General features: G+C 37.3%; 1 protein-coding gene across 2 annotated transcripts in view; it reads right to left on the reverse strand.

Moving 5' to 3' along the window:
• Positions 1 to 21,671, reverse strand: part of LOC120769265 (ras-GEF domain-containing family member 1B) — a 243,140-nt gene that overhangs the window by 197,637 nt on the left and 23,832 nt on the right. The window lies entirely within an intron of this gene.

The following is a 21,671-nucleotide window of genomic DNA, read 5'->3' on the forward strand; positions in this document are numbered from 1 at the left end:
ACACACAAACACATATATAAAACTCACGACAAAACTTTCGCCATAATTTACGATAATCGTTGGCATTGGGAAAAGGCAAATAAACAACAACGGAACGGAATCAATTGTGCACACATATACACGGACATACACATAACACGCAATCCGTGCGAGCCAACTCGTAAAATATATGGCACAACTTTCTCTTAAATGCGCCATTTTACTACGAGTGACTTGACCTTTAGCCAGCACAGCACAACAACAGCAATAACAACATGCATGCCAGCCGCAGCGATTCACGCAGGAAAACTATAAAACACGGCCATGACCACTTAGCCGGGGCTGAGAGCTCAATACTTTTTCGCATTATTCCTTTGTGAGTGCAAACAAATTTTTATGGCTCCCAATTGCGAATTGATTTGCCAGCCATTAAGTAGTAAAATGGCGATTAAACTCTGCAGCAAACTTTTCAATTTTCAATAAAGGTCGACTGCGAACTATCCACCCAGCCATGGGGGTTCGGAAAGTGGAAATGAAAAAAAAATATGTGGTGCTTGTATAGTGCGAAAAGTTATTATTTAACTGGAATGCAGTTGAAATATTATATTGATTGTATGGTAGGTGAAAATATCTACGTTTCTACAGTGAAATTTCCCATTACATGAAAATGTTCCAATGACCGGACACGGACAAGATTTTTGTAATATTTCGTTCGAATTATCTCCGATAACCGGACAAGGTATTATAAACTGTGCAAAGATATTAGGTACAATTTGTAGTTCCCATTTTTTGGAGTGCTGCTACAGTAGTTCTGGCTCCAAAAATACATTTATATACGTTTTTGTCACGTTTCCGTATGTGGACAGCTCCTCTAGCCGGAAAAAATACTGCAACAAAGGGTGTCCGGTTATGCGGAATTTTCTAACCACTTCCTTGGAAACCCAATGAATAACACAACACATCTACCAACGTCGCTCTAGGGTCCGACTTCACAGAAAGAGCACGTCTCCTGGACCTATACTTAGATGACTTGATTAATAAGCAATTTTAACCTTATTACTCAAGCGGTGATTAGATACACTGTGCTAAATTTCATGAAACTACATTGTCATATAAAAATGTTTTACATACAGAGACTTGAGTCAGATCGGTCAGTTTATATGGCAGCTATATACTCTAGTTGTCCGATATCGGAGGTTCCAATAGGTTGCTTTTTAGAGAGAAAGGACGTGAGCAAAATTTTAGGCCGATATCTATTATAAATTATCGTGTTTAGAGTATAAAGTATGGTAGCTTATCTATTATCTATTATCTATTATCTTTTTCTTTATCTTTATCTTTATCTTTATCTTTATCTTTATCTTTATCTTTATCTTTATCTTTATCTTTATCTTTATCTTTATCTTTATCTTTATCTTTATCTTTATCTTTATCTTTATCTTTATCTTTATCTTTATCTTTATCTTTATCTTTATCTTTTTCTTTATCTTTATCTTTATCTTTATCTTTATCTTTATCTTTATCTTTATCTTTATCTTTATCTTTATCTTTATCTTTATCTTTATCTTTATCTTTATCTTTATCTTTATCTTTATCTTTATCTTTATCTTTATCTACATCTATATCTACAACAAATTCATTTCACTCCCACCCTCACCTTGTGCCTCATGTGGCACAAAACAATCCACGCATTTGTGAAATGAGTGTGTAATTAATTAATTTAATTAGCATGCAGAACAAATGAGTCTGCATTTGTATTATCAGCAAGCATTAGCCAGCACATGTACATGATGAAGCATCTAAGGAAATTGGCCAAAGAGCGGAGAGGGCAGGTGTGCGACAGCTTAGTAATCAATGAGTTGCTTCCCTATACGAGTATACGCAAGCTTATATGCGACTCTGTGTGTAATATGCCATAAGACGCTTGTGAGCTCCACCCAATTTGCACCTACACGCATATGAGACCTTAAGACACACACAGACCCTTCTATGCCCACATAGTGATATATATATACAGTGGACCAATAAAGTTTACATACACCTAATTCCATTAAATTCCGACACGTTTATTTGTTTCAAAATTAATAAATTTTGTGGTTTTTTTCTATCCATTTCAAGATATGTATATTTAACATTAAACATAGCATATCAAAATATTTTTTTTTACACAAATAAAAAAAAATTAAAGTTAAAGCTTAAAATGAGCATAATTTATATCAAAAAAGTTTACGTACACTTATGATTGTTTACATAAATCAAAAGTAATTACAATACTTTTAACGGGTTTTTGGCCTACATTTTGTTGCTATTACTGTCCCTAGACATCGTTGTATGCTCCTCACTCAATTTCTAGAATTATTTCCGGATATTTTGACCCACTAAGTCCATGATCCAGCTTTTTGGCCTTATTTTGATGAAATTCGATGTTTTCGAATACGGTTTTCCAAAAAGTTCCAGATATTTTGAATAGGATTAATGTCTAGTGATTGCGGGACCTATGGAGTTATTTTTATTTCCATAACAACCATTCACGTACAAGATAAGTTGTGTGTTTTGGGTCGTTATCCTGTGGTAAATAGAAATGGCTGCTATTAACAGCCGATTTAAGCACACTTAAAATTTAAATTTTTGTCCTAAAATGTTCAGATACATATGCTTATCCATGTTTTCACTAATAAAGTCCAAATGTCCAACTCTAGATGCATCCATACACCCGCAAACCATAACATTACCCCCACAGTGCTCTACCATTGGCAATACATTTTGTCCTTGCGACTCTTCATTGATCTTTCTCCACACTTTTCGTGATCTATTCGAACCAAATTTATTAAATTTTGAATCGTCGGTGAACACAATGTTTTCCCAAAACCAATACGGTTTGTTTAAATATTGTTTAGCAAACGCCGACATTTTCTTTTTATTAACCTTATATATGTATGGCTTACGACGCGCGACTCGTCTATGATAACCAGCACTCTTCAACAAATTCCTTACTGTTTGGGGATTTATTTTTTTGTGTACATTTCAAAAATGTATAAGCATATGTATCTGAGCATTTTAAGAAAAAGATTTAAATTTTAAGTGTGCTTAAATCGGCTGTTAATAGCAGCCATTTCTATTTACCACAGGATAACGACCCAAAACACACAACTTATCTTGTACGTGAATGGTTGTTATGGAAATAAAAATAACTCCATAGGTCCCGCAATCGCTAGACATTAATCCTATTCAAAATATCTGGAACTTTTTGGAAAACCGTATTCGAAAACATCGAATTTCATCAAAATAAGGCCAAAAAGCTGGATCGTGGACTTAGTGGGTCAAAATATCCGGAAATAATTCTAGAAATTGAGTGAGGAGCATACAACGATGTCTAGGGACAGTAATAGCAACAAAATGTAGGCCAAAAACCGTTAAAAGTATTGTAATTACTTTTGATTTATATAAACAATCATAAGTGTACGTAAACTTTTTTGATATAAATTATGCTCATTTTAAGCTTTAACTTAAATTTTTTTTATTTGTGTAAAAAAAAAAATATTTTGATATGCTATATTTAATGTTAAATATACATATTTTGAAATGGATAGAAAAAACCACAAAATTTATCCATTTTGAAACAAATAAACGTGTCGAAATTTAATAGAACTAGGTGTATGTAAACTTTATTGGTCCACTGTATGTATATACGTACCAATATGTAACAATATATCTACATATGTATTCCTGTAAGCTCACATCAATATTCAGCGTCAAAATTGTACCATTGCTTTAGTAATTTCTCAATAGTTATATATTTGTATGTATTTATCACAAGCTGCGTACAAGAGATTTGTGTGCGCTCCAATTGGCTTGGCGAAATGTTGCTCTGAGCGCCGCGGGCAACTAATTTGTTTGGGTTTCAGTTTTCGGTCTGCAGTGTGTGTAGGCTTATTGCCGATTGTTTTTCGTCAATTGAATTGAGAAAATATATATATTTGTACTCGTATATTCTTACATAAATCTGTAATATATAATGATATATATATAGTAATGCTCGCAGTGCTACACAAATGTTGTTGCAAGCATTAGCTTAATACGCTGGTGAATTTATATTGATTGGATATATTGAATTAATTTCAGTGTAAATTTGTCCCGTGTCTACGCTCTTTCTACTCAAAACAACAACATAATTATTGAGTCGAATTTCTTCCATCGAGAAGGTAAAGACATTTGTACCAGATTCATTCCTAGATCAGCTTTTGAGGATCCGCAGGATAGTGTCCTTTCTTGCTAGGTAGAATCATCAACATTGCTAAGATTTTAGGGGCTGCAGCTGACCGCCCTTGCACTTTTACTCCACATACGACCGCGTCTATTTCCAAAGTAGAGAGCACCAACATATTCCGCAAGTCGCAAGCCGGTAGCTGTTGCGGTAAAGGACAAAGTATCGTTGTTGTCAATAATCGAAAATCGGCCAGTCATTAATTTCGCTGCACTGATATCCACTAAACTCCGAATTTCCAATTGGCGCCAAACAGCGAAAAGAAGAAGAAGATGTTTAAGGACAACCAAAATCCCCCTAATGAGACATCGGCCTTTAATACCTTAAAATGAAATTGAGGGAATCAGAAATTACCTCCGCCAATGTTGTGGTTGCATTAACCTAAAAAACGGTTATTTCGGAGCCTTTTACGATAATTTTATGCAATGGTTAATTGCAGCTCGTACAAGGTAGATCCAGCCACTTCCATAAGGCCTTCAACGCATATATGTACAATTAGTTCAAAACTCTCAATACTAACCGCGTTCTTAATAAGGAGTGTTTTCTGTGCCAAAAGTATGTCAATCGATTTCATGTTCATTGAAAATGAAACGCAAACAAATCTTTTCACTATAAAAGCCCCATATGTGCTTGAGCAGCGGATATGCTATTGGAAAAATACCGCCCAAATGATTATTTCATGCGAGGCTGTCGTCAAACAAACGAGCAGCAACAAACAACATTGACATACTTGTGCGCTTTGTGGCATGCAACTATAGAGACCCTGACATTTTTCATCTTAATCAACGTGCTTCCCGTGAAAGCGAAAGAGAAATTCATGAAAACAAACAAAAAGAACAAACACAAAGGATTACGAAGAGTCAACACGCACACACACAGACACACAAGCACAATCACATGTGACATCCCATATTTCAGCCGCAGAACAATGAGTTATAAAAGCTGAAATAACAACGCCGCCTACTTATTGTGGCAGCCGCAACATGTAACGCAACAAGCCATAACGACAATAACAATAACGACGAGGAGCTGAATGCGAACAAAACAACACTGTAGTGAGAGTTTCACGGCGGGGCGGAGGAAGATTGTTGTTGTTTGTGGGGACACATCATGGTGTTGTTCGAAAATACAGGTGAACCGAAGGATATAACAAAAATGGGGCGAGCACTTTTAAAGGTGGTTAGGTCACGCAGGCTTTGGGTTTATCAGCAGCCTTTATATGAGTCTTCCATAAAAGAATCGCCCATCGCGAAAGTTGGGAAAATCTGACGCTGTGCAGCTATTATCACCTACTAATAACAACTTCAGATAATAACAGTCCTTTCGAACGCAGCAAACGCCATGCCAAAATCACTAACTTCATGGCCTCGGCGAGACCTTATTATAAAAACACACGAGCAACTTTGTCACCTTTTCCGGTAGCACAATGCCTCGCTATGTTGTGTAGCCGCCGAGTATTGGGGCACACAACTGGGTTTGTCTTTTTATGTGCTCCCATTGAATTGTATAAAATATGATTTCGCACATATAATCAGAAACCTGTAACTCACACATGGAGCCGTCCTAGGTATATTAGCTGAGATACAACTCTACGGAGCGTTGGTGAAAATGAAATACTGGCACATGTGACATGCATTTGTCTACAATATTTGGGCATCCTGGTGTGCGCTTGACATATCTTTATTGATTTCATATATATTGTTTTATTTGATACTGATTTTGTTTCAGATTTCGTGCTAATTAGAGATGCCATGTTTATTCAAAACAAACAAAATTATTATTATTATTATTATTTTTGTTGTTTTGAATAAACATGGCATAATAATAACTTTCGAAATTGTTTGAAGCAAAAGTATAAAACTAACTAGAAGCTTACATTATTATATTATGTATAAGAAGATCACGTATACTCATTCCTGATGGAAGGGACCATAGGAACATGACTGAAATACTTTCTGATCACAGTCCGGTGCCGGCACACGCTTGCAGAAGTGAGCGCACAGGTCAAGGAGACTAAACTAAGAGCAACGCTTCACAGAAACAATGGTGCATCTCTCGTGAACTTGTTTCGCATTATGCGAAAACTGGAAGAGTATTGTTATGAACGCTGCAGCAGCTATTCACACCAAACGCTGGCATTCTGAGTGATTATTACTTCTCAGACGACAGTCCATTTGGCATCGGTAAGGACGAAAGTTGATCTATGCGTAGCCCTTTAGCCTATCCCACTAACCTTACCTTACCTAAGATGACTGCAGGTAGTGTAAACCCGGTTTTATCCATTTTTGGCATCAATACACGCTGTCATCTCTCTGTGTTTAATAAAGACAACTTACATATATACCAATATATAAGGTATATGTACAGTCAATCGGAAGTTTTAAATAGTTAATTTAGGTATATAAAGGCTATGCGAATTATTGTCGCGATTTTATCTATGACACTTTATTACAAGAAAAAAATGCTCTCTGAGTTTCATTGTTTTATCTCACAAATTGGCCGCTAGCTTCGGTAATAAGGCACTAGCGTTGACACATTCGGCTTGTAAGCGTTTAAAACGGCCATGGTTAAATTTCATCCATCTGCAATATCAACTTCAACCGATACTGTTTAGCTGAACCGCATGCAGCTTTCTCTGGTCGAAACTTTAAATATGTGGTGGCTTTGTGTTTCTTAACCCTTGAGTGGTTCTTGCTAATATATTATGAGTGCTTTGGAACTTTTAATTATATTCCCAGATAAGTAAAATGGAGCGAAGATAAAAAAGGAAAAACATTATTTTTATTTTTATTTATTTCTTAAAAATTTCAATAAATAATTTAAATTTCTCTTAGTTCGATTTCTTAAAAGTAAAAAAAATGTACGAGTTTCGTCAACAACACCACAAAACTGTTTCTGTCCTCTTCTTCGAGACTAAAACCGGGAGAGAACACAAAACTACACCAGTTTTGTCTATCTTTTTGACAGTTTTACACCCGATCGAATGCTCCGAGTTTTTCCCAACACGTTTCGTAATCATTGATGCTTGTACGACGCATAAAAGATGGAAAATAACAGTCTTATAGAGCATTATTTTTGTTTGTCGGGATCTACTTTACAATTGTCTACTGATCTCAAAGTAGCTCTTAATGGTATTGTTGAAATTCATGCTGGTTCCAAGTTCTTCACTTTTTTATAGCTGCCAACAGTGTCGAAATTCCAAAGACGCAAGGAATTTTTGTGTGTGGCTTTAATTTACTTTGTCTTTCGCTAGTTCACCACAAGACTTCCGTCTTCTGCTACTTTTTCTAGGTTGAAAAAGTCTGCGCTGACGACTCTGTTGTTAAAGCTTATGATGCCAATAGCATCTGCATACCCCAATAGCTTTGTAATTTAAGACTACTCAGTGCCACTGCGGTTCAGATTAGGGGCACGTCTCACTTTTTCCGCTATTATATTGAAGAAGACATATGACTCTGTTTAAAACCTCATCTGGTATCGAACGGTTCGAAGAGGTTCTTTTCGATTTTGGCTTAGCTAATGAGTTTTTCGTTCTTAAGCCGATATAGAGATTTTTTCACCTCAGTCGAATGGCAAGACACAATAATGGCAATAATGTTTTCACGATAGATTTTTGGCGCATATTATTCTGCATTCATCGTAGCACTGCTTTCGCCATTTAGCAGTATAGAGCACAGTTCTCTCTTATTCGAGTGTTCTCTGGGTGTCTGTGTTAGACAGAAATCTTGACAGCAGCTGTGCGCGGGTTGGAAACCATTTGTTTACTGTCTTAAGTTCTAAAAAAATTTTTGGGTCGAACCCCTGCTAGCCAGCATTTCAAGCTTTTCGAACCCAAGTTTTTCTGCCTCTCTTTTCGTTTTGTTGAAAATACCTTTCCTACTACCTACTTTCACCGAAAATATAAATATTTAGTGGTAACTTGAAATTTCTCCATCATAGTCACTGTGTAGAGATGCTTATATTATATGTATATGTATATGTATATGTATGTAAGCGGTGTCTACAACAATAAAGGAGAAGAAGATATGCATGTATGTGTATGAGGTAAGCCAATAACAACAACAGCAACACCATGAATTGAGCGAACTACTTGAGTCGATCAGTAATGAATTTTTTTAACGAACGATTAGCGGCGTGTTACTGACAGTTTTCGTTTTGGCAGCGGTTCAAGGGTGTCAGTTGTCGGCGGAAAACAATAAAAAAACTAAAATATTTCATAAAACATTGATGGTGCGGCAATTGTTTTTTTTTCGTTTTTGAATACATACATCGATAATTTTGACACCCCCGTTTACCACGCTCCTTGTGGTCCGCGATGAGTTCCCACATTGAATCGCCACATTTTACTCACACCATTTGCGCTGGAAATCAGCTCCTGACAGCATAATGAGTACGTACGCTTGAATGAATAAAAATTTGTTTGTTTTTGCATGAAGCCTTCATCAAAGGTACAAACGGAGTGAAGCACAATCGACCGAATGTACTCGTTTAAATATACGTCTGAGTGTGTGCGCGGTTTGGGACGCTCGCTTTGGCCGTTATGGATTGTAAATAAGTTCTTCAATGAAATTGAAAAAACAAAACACAATTAAACTCACGACAAATCGGCAATTCTGCCAGAACAACGGCGAAAGGTACTGCGTAGTGCTTGTCAACCACACACACACACACTTACCATGAGTTAATGTGTGCTCCCAACAACTTGAAGCTGTAAGGCACTGGAAAGCAAGCAAAAGGAAAACGCGAAAACTAAACCTGCTAATGGATAAACAAACAATGACATCACATGTATGGGTATGTGTGTGAGCGCTTGGCGCCGCAAAGTGTTTGACTAATTGGACTCAAGTGACGCGACGATTTATATTTATGAGCCTGTGCCGGTTTGCGTTGTTTGCGTAATGGCTCCAACATCTATTGCACCAGTGGGACTTGCGCAGAGAATTGTCAGCAATTAGTATGAATGTGAGCAGCGGAAGCGGGCTCAAGCTGACTGATTTTCAAGATATTATTTAATATGCAACAATATGAAAGTAGGTAAGAGTGTAGGTAAGAGTACTCTTACTTCAGGCTGAATTGATGCAGAATCTTTGGACTTCTATAATCTCGTTTCGTCTTTGCGCTTAAACACGTCTTTTGCGCTTTAGATCATTTTAATGAGACCACTAATAACCGCAATGCTTTTTATAGACAGTCATACAAGGTTAGGTGTCTGATGTGTTTCAAGTATTCTGTCTATGGGCTATGTCAGAGCTGAGTATTAACAGAAAAAGTGGAAAACGGTTTCCTTATTCCCTTTAGCTAGCAGCTGCGACAAATGTTGTTAGTCCATTTTAAAATCATGCTCTGCAAAAGGCTAGTGCTTCGTTAGAGTAGCTGTAAGTCTTTAATATTATTCCTGGATCTATGTTACAAGTCCTTAGTTCTAGTTTTATCATATTTGGCCTACATCTGCTTTGTTGACTTGCAGTTGGTTACTGATTTCGAACAAGCTGCTATCGGTATTCCATTCAGTTTCCTGATACTATAGTGCTTTTTTAATGCTGGCCACCAAATTAATGCTCATTATGCCAGAATTGGTTTAATAACATATTGATTTAAGACCCCTGTTCCTGCTTAGTATTCATTTGTAGTAATAGCCCATACGCTTTCTCCAACGTAATTTTTTTTAGTTTGTTATCGACTAGTTGTTGGGCTTCGCGGAAGCTTGGCCAGCACTGGGCTACCATCGGTTAATGTGCTGTCGCAAAAGTCGTTTGGCCCAAGATCGATCGCAAGAGATCTAGTGTTTAACGGGTCACTGGCCTTTTGACGTCCACGCAATAATGCTGGGAATCTTACCAGACGCCATCTGCAGAAGCTGTATGGAAGAAGATGAGGTGAAAGTGCCTCAAAACTTCCTTGACTGTCCCGCGTTTGTGAGCTCAAGACTTCAACCCTTGGAAGCGCATACTTTCAGGCATCCCCAGGAGCTGGCTGGAACGTAAATTAAACGCTTGCACAAATTTGTATTAGCTACTAAGCGTTTTTGCTAATTTATAAGTTCGAACACAGGAGTTCTTCATTTCTATGGCCTCACAAAGAACTATTATACATATAGTAGTCCACGTGTGATCTTTGATCAGCCACAAAACCTATTCTAACCTTGGTATCGTTTTCAACCTTATTTATTTGGCAGTGCGGACAGCGTAAATGATCTACCATCGAGTAAGAAAAAATTAAATTGCGGTATTTTGGTTTCATTCTTGAAAGGCATCAGTTAAACCGTAGGGCCCTTTCCACAATCCTACTGATTGTGGCAGCAAACATCCGTGATACTATCAACACAATGCGGTCTGCATATGCTGCTACCAAATATTTTTATTTGTACTTATTATCCTTAAGACTTCAAGAAAAATATTTAAAATCCTGATGAAATTTTACAACATATCGCAGCTTAAATTGCAGACAGCTACATTAGCTAAAATTCAAATCTAAATTTTAATTAAAATATCGACACATTCACTCGCATATGTATTTGCCGTAATTGTTGCAGACGACAAACAAGCTGCTAAAGGACGAAATTGGCAGAGCCTAATGAAACTCGCTTACTTATAGCGGCAGTTATAACGAAAAAAGCAATTTGGAAGCCACAATGAAAAATATTTGTGACCAAATGAGTGTGGCAATGAGAAAGTGAGCCAATAAATATTGCTGCCAAACACGACATTCCGTTATTTTTGATTTGGTCGGCAGCCATCGCACTGCATTATTGACGTCAATGCGAAAAGTAATCAGCTTTTTCGCCCAAAATGTACTCTGTTACATAATCAATATATTTTTGCAATATATACATAACAATACACACACACACGTATTCATTGCGTTTGTTTCAATGCGCACGAATTTTGATTGCCTCGCCTATTTACGTGTACTATATGCATATATTTGTGCTCCTTGTTGTTGTTTTTGTACTAATGCCACTTATGTGTTGCTGTTATTTTGTTGACGTATGCATTAAGTGGCTGTGTGTAAGTCACCACGATGATTGACATGATTTTTGCATTACATATACATAGCTTTTTCGATTATCTGTATGCGCGATGCCATGGCGTATACGCAACAGCTGATTATTATCATTGCGCTGCGCGGAATGTGACTCGAAAAGATTATGAAAAAATGATTGCTGCCGAAAGCGTGGCAACAACAGCGTTTGCTTGCCAAAATTGACAAAAATTGTTGCCGAGGGTGGGGGGATATGGTAAGTACATTGCTTGGTGGGTAGGAAGCAAAACAATTGTTACAAGCAACCGAAATGTACGCCAGCGGCAAATTATGTGTCACATAAGTATACCTATATATGGGACTGCCACCTCAATAGGAAAATATTAGAGATATGAATACCATGAAATTGCTATATGAAAATGATATGCTTGAGAGAAGTCAACTATTTGCCTTTGCTGCTTTTAATTAGCGAGTTATGTAATATTATTTCAGTAACCATTTCTATTAGGGATTACTGGTACAATATTATTACAAGTGTACAATAGATAAAAGTTGTTTTTAGCTGAAACGGCTATGTAGTAAAAGGAAGCGGGTTGTAGACTATGATATTCATTAATTATCTTAATTAAATTCTAAAAATTTTAGTAATTATATATCTAGTTGCAAGTTTGCAGACACCATGTTTTTAATTTAAAATTATAGTTTTTTTTGAGAAATTTTGTATATTTTTAATTCTCTGCGATTTTCAAGGGGTTACATATTAATTAAATTCTACAACACTTCTAGAATATTGTCCTAAGTTTTCAAGTTGATTTGGAGATACAGCCTTGAGCGCACAAGTTGCTCGAGGCTAGCTGGGCTAAGTGCGTCGTCTTTAAACGCGTTTTTCTCGAAACTCTGTTTTTGAATTCGATCTGTATTAAATTCTACACATGTCTTTGAGATACAATTTTTAAAGACTCTCACGATGAATTTTTTTTCGATTACTACTGTTTGAAAAAAAATGTCGGGAAATTTTTATCTTTTTGTAAAAATGACTGTAAAAAATTCAATTCTCAGTTTTTTTCCTTCTTCCTTCTTCCAAGTTCTAAGTCAAGGTTTTGATTAAAATACATATTTTTCACTTTGAGATGATCCTGTAAGGAGTTATCCTGCCATCTTTTTTCCGAGGGGTCACCAAAAATGCGTCGCAATGGCCGAGTTTGAAATATTTTTTTCCTAACATTTCAGAGTTTCTGTGTCAATTATGTTTTAAATATTTTTTTCCTAACATTTCAGAATTTCTGTGTCAATTATATGTTTGAAATAATAAGAAAATCAAATATTTTTTTTTATATGAGAAAAAATTGTCGAAAAAAGACTGTTTTTTACCCGAGAAAATCCATGTAGTCACTTAAATTATTCAATACATGAATACAGGTAGTGATGGATGCATTATATAAAATATTGATTGATTTTGGACAAAGACTTCGTTTTTTGTGGCTAAATTTATTCTTCAGAGTTGCGTAAAAAGTTCAAATTACTTTCAAAAATCTTCTCTCTTTAATCATTATAAGACATATGTATGTAAGATATATCTGAGAACGTCATTTGAAAATTTTGAGTTGAGTGTCGATCTGATTCAGAAATCACTGACTCTGAAAATTGCCTTTTACGTCCTCGGCCGTCGGCGACGTTATACCCACACAGATTTAGCGTGCAACTAAGGTATCATGCAGTTTGTTGGCGTTCACCACAGTAAACTAAGTCAAATGAGCTCATAATCCGTCGGCTTAGAGGCAGATTGGAGATTGAAACTCTAAAGAGATTCATGGACTTGTAAATTACGGGACGCATTCGAGGAAATGGGCTATAAGTGCCTCACAACGTATACTCTAGAACCCAACTGTGTTTGCTAAATGGGCGTAAATCCAAATTAAACTGAGCCAAGTATATTTATTTACTAACAAATATAAAATTCCTGATATATTCTCCACCCGTTGGAAGACTTTATTCTTCAGCTGGAAAATAGGGTGAAGAGATTCGGTCTTATCCTCTATAGGAAGCTCTTGGGGAAACCAAACATCGAAAAGAGTGTGTGAAAGTCATCAGTCGCCATATATTGTTGTAGAGCAGCAATGGGAAAGAGGGGGAGCCTCTCACGAAATGAGGTGTTATTTCGAAATGAAACCATAGTGAAGCCAATAATGATTGATGGGGTCGTTGTCTGGTGGAGGATGTTTGGAAAAACCACATTAGCCAAAGAGTTGGAGCGTGTTCAAAGAATGAACTTCATCGGCAATTGGTGCACTTAGAATAACCCCAACTACCAGTAGATATAGCGGGGGTGCTTAAATTCTTCATTACTTCGAATGCAATGACGAATCGTCTAGATCACCGCATAGCAAAACCTTTTCCTGGCGATTTCTTCTCAGCTCACACAGCTGAAAGGATTTTGTGGGATGAAAGCTGTTGGGAACGGAGTACTGGTTTTGAATTTTTAGTGTTTAAACTCATAAGCCGTAGCTTCAAGCTTCTTCCATATTATACTTGTATGAGAGTCTGTTTATAGTGGCCTACCCCTGTTTCGGGCTTATTTCATTCTTCAACTTTGGTAACTGCTGGTGCCTATTTATTGATTTGACTTAATATTTTATTGAGAGGTAGATTATTAGGAGACTTGTTGTTGTTGTTATCTGGATTAAATATATTTATAGCTGGATTTGGGGCTAATTTTGAATGTGAGTTGAAGAAAATTATTGCTTTTTTGGAACTTCCTAGTGGCATCTTTTCTCAGTACCAACCGATTATAAGTGAGTCGATTTTTCAATGTCTTCTTACGTTCTGACGTTGGACCTTTGAAGCACCAGTGGGCTCAGCGAGCAATCGTCAAAAAACAGAACTTAAGCAACTGCAGGGCTTTCTGACCAATAGTGAACCGTCAGAGATATTTTGAAGTATTGGCTCTAGGCAAACAATTACATATGCTCAGACTGATAACTGTCTAACAAGTTCCGGCCAAATCTGCAAGGAGGAAAGCGACGTGGACTTATCTTGCCATTATCTCCTCTATTGTCCGGCATTGGCCAGATTGACATTGAAATAACTTTGTAGACTTACCTCTGGTAAACATACGAAGTTGCTTTGATTGATTTTAACCCAATATCTGTCCAAGTGAGATCCATCGACTTTGGATTAACCCTACGACCTAATCTAATCTATGAAAATAGCATTTCGAGAAAAACGCGTTTAAAGTTTTGAAAGAAGATTGCACTATGTTAAATTCACCGAAAATTCCACAATTTCTGGTGGAATATGTAAGGCCGTCAACACTTCTGAATAGTAGACCTCTCTCTCGTGGGAGCGTACTTAAATAGGATATAAATCCGAGTCCATCTCTCTTAGCTAGAACTGATTAACATGCGAATGGAGAGTTTCTACAGGCTAAAGCGTTGCTTACTTGTCATTGTAAATAGGAATGGTCTGAAATAAATCAAAAAATATTATACACTAAAAAACTTTGTAAATTCCTGTGGGACCAATCAAATTCGTATATTTTTTTACATTTGCCATCACCTTATCGGCATTCCTACTGGGAAGTGTTCAAGTGTGCGCGATAACAGTTATTGCACCACCAATGCACACATTCGCATGCAAATATATTCATCTAGCAGCACATCGACACGCGTATCAGCTTATAACGAGCGACAACGGAAGATACGCGTAAAAATCACTTATAAATATGCGAGCGCACACATAAAAATACATAACAACACCGACTATGCATGTGTAAGGCATGTCAAATTGGCGGATACAACCTCAAAATAACGGGAACTCCAATTTTTTGCGCAGACCTATCAACTTGGCAATGGAGGGCAAGATCGAATTGGCACGCAAGTCAGAAGAGAGAAAAAAATAGAAAAAAATAAACAGAAAAAACAAACAATAAAAACACAGAAAAAACAGCACCATAATAAAAAACAACAACAGCTAAAATGCTAAAATTTCATGTTTCGCTTACTGCTTGCGCAACATAGGAATGATTTGCTTGCCTAACGGGCTGATAACATAACACGGGGCGTATGAGTAACTAAGTTCAGCACACATGAGAGGCTGTCGCGCCGCACTTACACATACATATGTATGTACGCACTGGAGGTGATGTATAAGTAAATCGATTCGAGCACACCATTTTTGGCTGCTTTTCGCAATTTTTATACAAGAGAACCGCCACACCCCCGTTGCCTGCTGCAAAATGTATTTTCATTGAGTTGCTCTTGAGTAGCACTCGCAACTGTATCTGCCTAATATTAATTTATTTTGACATGATAAGCTTTTACGCTTACTCCAGCGCAGGCGACATTGCTGTAATCCCCGCTGCTCCAGCAGCCGTTGGGGGCACGCAAAGCAGCGCTTTGCGGCGAATACGATTTAAGCGCACAAGTAAGACTTCGCTGATGCTTCAGTGAAAGTTGAAAAATTTCCGGCGAAAAAGGTGGAAACAAAAGAAAGAGAAGTGGAAGGGAAAGTGTTTTCGCTTACAAAACTGGCAATATCAATTTTTGACATTGCTAAGCCTTAATGACCCGCTTGTGCCGCCATAAGCGCATTGAGGCAGCCAGCGTTGCTATGAATATGCAAATTCAAGCGAAGTTTCATGAAAATCCTCCAGCTAATATAACCATCAACATATCGGTCTCTTATACAAACACACTCATAACTATACACTTCAACTCCAAAGCACTCCACTTAAAATGTTGTCAGATACAAAATAACAGTTCGAGTGTGTCCTCTGCTGTTGCAAGTTTACGTATGCAATTTACATGCAACATGCGACTACTTAAATTACTGCAACTCCACTTGTTATACGAAATTGTGCTGCATATGTAAATGTACGCACACTCACTTACATAGATACAAAGTTATACGCAGATATTCTGTTTGTTACGACTCTCCTAAGCGTTATTATGATAACAAACTCCATAGAAATAAGCAACATAACGGGCATCAAGTTTAAGTGCTGCATAAATCTGCAAGTGCAGGAATGAGCTGAGTCAAGTTGAAACAACTTGCTACGTTTGGCAACCCGATATGACACACAAGTGCTTAGGAATACGCGAGTTTCCATAAAATTTTGTGAAATAACGGTATGCTGGCATTTTACTCATTTGGTGCAATGATCGCTTTGCAGAAATTATTACGTAGCTATGCATTTTGGAATGTTTATTAAAATAAATTCAACAAATAACAAGATATAGTATTAAACTCAGTTGGTTCGAATTTCTTATACCTTTCACAAATCAGATTCCCTAAAAGTACTTGATTCCAATAAGTTAATTTGTATGGTGGCATTACCTTATACAATAATCCCCGAAAATTTTGTATGGACATCTCGTCAAAAAAAGTGTCTCATATAAGTTGAGGATTTTGATCGCTCAGTTTGTATGACAGCGTCTATATATGGTGGTCCAATAGCAGCTTTTTGGAGAAAAAATGACGTATACAGAACTTCACATCGATAAGTCAAAAGCTGAGACACTAGTCCACATATATACTATTTCATTGTCGGATTTCAAAATAATTTGGGCTCAAATAAAGTATTGCCAACAAAGGAGGGTCTTAACCTTTATTGTGGTTAGGGGGTTCAATAAAATGTTTAGTCTTTCCGCTGGGCTTACAAAATATAGTCTACATTTTGGCGCAATTATAAAAGAAATAAGGGGGAAAGGGAGAAAATGAAAATTTTATTGCAATGAAAGTTCTGACAAGGAACAATGATGGTTCGATTTTAAATTGTTTGCTTTCAAAGGCTTGTCGTGGAACTGACAATAGACAAGGTTGTTACAGATATCAGTGAAAATGATGCTCGCGTTAAGGGATCGTCTCAACGTGAAATTTTCGAAAAAAAAGTATTTTGTTGCATTATCGGATAGTATACACTGCAATAAACATTCCCACAAATTTTGAAATCGAAATCCAGATTGTTATGGTCTCTATTGCGTTTCTTGTAAAAAGGGAAGAGAGTGGAGAATGGAGCGAGATAATCTTAACACGTATTTTTCTCCGAATGGTGTTTTTCAAAACGGTTTCCACTTCCAAAGGAAGAGTTCTAAAGATATAAAGTTCCAATTTAATTTAAATTTTCCTATTTTAGTCTAAAAAAAACTGTCAAAAAACAGGAGCAAATTTGATTTTGTTCAAACCGCCGCGATTTTTTCTAATTTCAAAAAAAAAAAAAACTTCCATAGCGCGTTAGCGACTTTCCTACAGATTAATAATCTTTTTCGAAATTAGGTGATAAGAAAATAATCTTACGATTTTCAATTCGAGCAATTCTTTTGTCGTAACAGCTGTCTTCCACCTGACCATCAAAGGGAAATTTGCTGTTTTAATTTAAATTTTTTTAAACAGAGCAAAGATTTGGTCGAGAAGCTGGGCTGCTGAATCTGACTTATATTATCAAGCTGGCTGCTGTTGTTCGTGCGACAACCCACCTCCACTAAATATTTCATCAATCATTTTCGAAATTTGGCCGCATTTACAATCGGTGGACAGATAAAAATTCTGCTCACCTCAAAGGCGCGTAACTAAAATAAATATTTATAACTACAATGAACCAGTTTCCTGAAAATGTTATAATTTGGGCTCTATTCTTATTTCTGCTGACATTTGAGCAAAAAACCGCTATTACTACAGAAGAATACAACCAAACAGATAAAGATTTCAAAAACCAGTCCAATAAAACTTAAATCGTGCCAAATCAAATTAAAGATCAAAAGTAATTAAGTAAAAGCAGCAATAAAGAAGACATTAAAGCAACAAATCAGTTTGCAAATTGAAAAGTAAACAACAACAAGCAAGTGCTTACGCGACGAGACAAGTGTTGGCACGGCAGACAGGCATGCAGACAACCCGCAAAACAGCGCACCAACGACAATAGAAGACACCACACAGACAAATGTATGTATGTTTGTATGTCTGCAGAAACCGGAGGCGAGTGCATGTGGTGTGTAAGTGGGTGAAGATCGCTGTGCGACCGAAACATGCCCAGTATGCCAGCCTGTTGGCGTAGAAACATGTGTTGTCAAATAAACGGACGACTTAACAACTGTTGCAAAACAACAAAAACAACTGTGAAATGTACAAAGTACAACAAGGAGCAAATAGCACGTACACCTGCCGCACACACACAGCCACAGGTACACACATCTGGCAGTTACTTTGTAGCATTTGCAGGCAAACTTGGCTGGTTTTCACATACAATGTTGTTTACCTACTGCCAGAGCTAGAAATGTGTGTGTGTGTGTTGTTGCAGAAAGTTAACCAACACAATTACGCCTGAGGTGCGCCATGAACATTGTTGGCGGTTGCAGAAAACAAATTATCAAATTACCACGTGTAAAATTTGTTAAGAAATAGCCGTGCGCAGGTTGCAACTTGAATATTTGTTTTTGGAATTAACAAATTTCATGTGCCACGAAATACTCAAAATTTTCATTACTTCGTATTTAGGTCTAATAATCTGTATATTTCATTCATCTTTCTTGACAGTACACAGCAGTGCCTCCTTGAAGACTTTTTAATCTTCAACTTGATAATTTAAAAAAAAATTGTCGGGTTTTTGCCAAATTTTCAGGAGAATCGGCCACAGTGCACTGTCCCATTGGCACCCTTGCTGTGAGGATAAAGTTTTTTGAAGACTCAACTTGTTAAAGTCGCAATGAAAAAGATAGCGTAAAAGCATCTAAATACTTGTACTTACATTGTCCAGCTTAAGCCAAACTAAGGCTGTAAGATCTCGGTTGCCCTACTTTATATGAACGCAGCGAAATGGCTGGAATGGATATTAGCTGCCTCAAAAAATTTATAGCATGTTCTAGACGTTTTGTCGAGATGCTACGGTTCGCTTGATCTATACCTAGAAGTTCTGGACATCACAATGGACAAACATGTATAGCAGTTTCAAGTGGACACAAGAGTAATCAGCCTATTTGCTGAGGGTAAGAGGCTCACTGGACTTACTACTATCGACCTGGAGCCGTAAGCAGCTTGCGACAGCGCAGGAACCTATGGTAGCCCAGCGCTGACCAAATTCCCGGGTAGCCGCCAGTTCCACACTAGTCTTATCATAAATTGACGCGATGCTATTGATAACGATGCTAGGTTGTTGCAGTTCTTTAATGAAATCTATATCGCCGCCCTGCTATCAGAGTAAATAGTCATTTCTTTAAAGCTAGTTTCACATCGAAGCAGTAGATCTGCGGCTAGCTTAATAGCAGCAACCTCTGGTTAAAAAGGCACTGTTATTGTCAGGAAGTATGCAACTAAAAATGATAGAGATTTCCTGGCTATATACCGCACTCCACCCATATTTATTTTATAATTGCGCCAAAATGTAGGCTACGATCTACAATATTATTCGCACTAGTTCTCAAAGCCCTTTCGAAAATCAAAACAACTAAAGTAGGTATATATTACCGTTACACAGTTGCCTTGGTTGCAAGCCGCATGCAAATGTTGATGTCGGCTGCAACATAAACACACAAAGGCTATTACTAAGCGCTGTGACATCAATTTCACGAAACATTTGTTGCAGTTCGTTGGCGTGGCATGCGGCAGCAAAGCGCTACATCAAAATGGCTGCTATTGAAGCCACGCAACTCGTGCAATTTTTCAAAAAACAAAAAAAAGAAATAACAAAAACTAGCAAAGCGGTAGTAACTAAATCCCTACCAAATAAGCGCCCTGCATAAACCGTTACATATACTGTTAGATATAAATTGAACTATACGCTTGAACATTTTTCACTTTCCTTTCCACATAGTCTGCCACAATTTTTCAACAGCAATTGCAACAAAAGCTTGATTTGCCAACTTCTCCCCACAGTTTGCGCTAAAGTTATGCATCGATTTTTCAGCATAGCTAATGCTAATGCTAGACACTTTTTTTCAAGACTTTTTGCTTTGAGGGACATCATGCATAAACTTAATTTCCCACGCAGCGCGCTTTCGCATTCCGAACCGAATTTTGCTTTTCGCTTTGCATTTTTCAACTATTTTTCAATGTTGCTTCTAAGCAAGCGCTGTTGTTGTTGGCATATTTTCCTTTTCCTTTTCGTTGCTTTTGTTTATCAAATTCCCAGCACATATACATATATATGTAAATGAGCCGCGGTGGGTTGTAAGCGCACGCAAAAGTGTGTGATTTACATAAATCGCCAACAAACGTGGTGGCAGCTGTGGCAGCAGCGCCGAGTTGTAGTTGTGCGCGGTGTTCCATGCAAGTGTGAAATGGTCGACCAGCTGGCTGTTGCGCCTCCACTTTTTCCTTTACCGACAGCTCCGCATAATTTAATGGTGTCGTGCGAACTACGTTTGCTGGTCTTTGGCATGTAAACGCCATTCCGTCATCGCTGGCACTTTCGATCAATGTCAGTTTGAAGATTTTGCCCGAACAAAGCGAAAGTGAAATATTGAAGATGCCATTGCCCGTGCCACCATTGACAGCGGTCGATTTTCTATACAATTTACGGGTGTTGGGTGTTTTGTTGAGTTCTGAAGACATTTATGACTAGAAACCACTCTACCGTGGCCTAAATTTCCTTGAAGTGCAAATGATTTTGAATAAAAGTTAAAATTACCTTAAAAGTTGCATTAATAATTTTATTTCTTTTTATTGGTGGATTTTTTACAGTAATAAACGCGAAATATTTTTCGGTTCTTTTAACATTTCTCTCCGTAAGGTTTGCTTTTTCATCATGAAAAGATATACGATCCAACAGCGAGTCGAAATTATTAAAAGTTGCTACTGAAATTCGGAGTCAGTCGTCTCAACTTTAAGAGCGTACAGTTTAAGGATGTCATTATTGTCCTGTCAGATCAAAAATTGAGCGTCTAGTGGAAAAATTTCAATCGGCAGGCATATTATAAAATATTCTCGTGTCAGTGAGACAAAGAATTGCAGTAGTGCCGTGAATTGGGCTGAGCAACAATTCGAAAATGATCCGGATTTTCATTGAAAAATCATCTTCAGCGATGTCATTTTTATCATTTCAGCGATGACAAAAGTCTGGCCCATAAGTATTAGAAAAATGGATTCAAGAATATCTCTCGTCTTAGATATGTGGGGAGGAGAGAATCAGAAGATTCACAATGTAGCCACAATGGTGGCAAACCTCAATCAAAGGACGGTGGACCCACATACTGATACCGGACATCCGTTCGTGGATAGGTAGACGACATGAGGACATTTCCACCTAACCCATTACCTATCTATATTCCGTAATAACATTAGTTCGATGTGACCCGTTTATGCAAAAAAATAGTAAGAGATTGTTCATATTTTATTCTTTAAAATCTATGTCGTCTCCCTCGAAGTAATCGCCTTTTGGACGTTGATTTTTTACCTGTTTTAAAGTGTATTTTTGCCACGATTTTTGGCCGATTGATCGTCTGTTTTAGCGTTGTAA

Source organism: Bactrocera tryoni, chromosome 2 (assembly GCF_016617805.1).
Source record: "Bactrocera tryoni isolate S06 chromosome 2, CSIRO_BtryS06_freeze2, whole genome shotgun sequence".
Lineage (NCBI taxonomy): Eukaryota > Metazoa > Arthropoda > Insecta > Diptera > Tephritidae > Bactrocera > Bactrocera tryoni.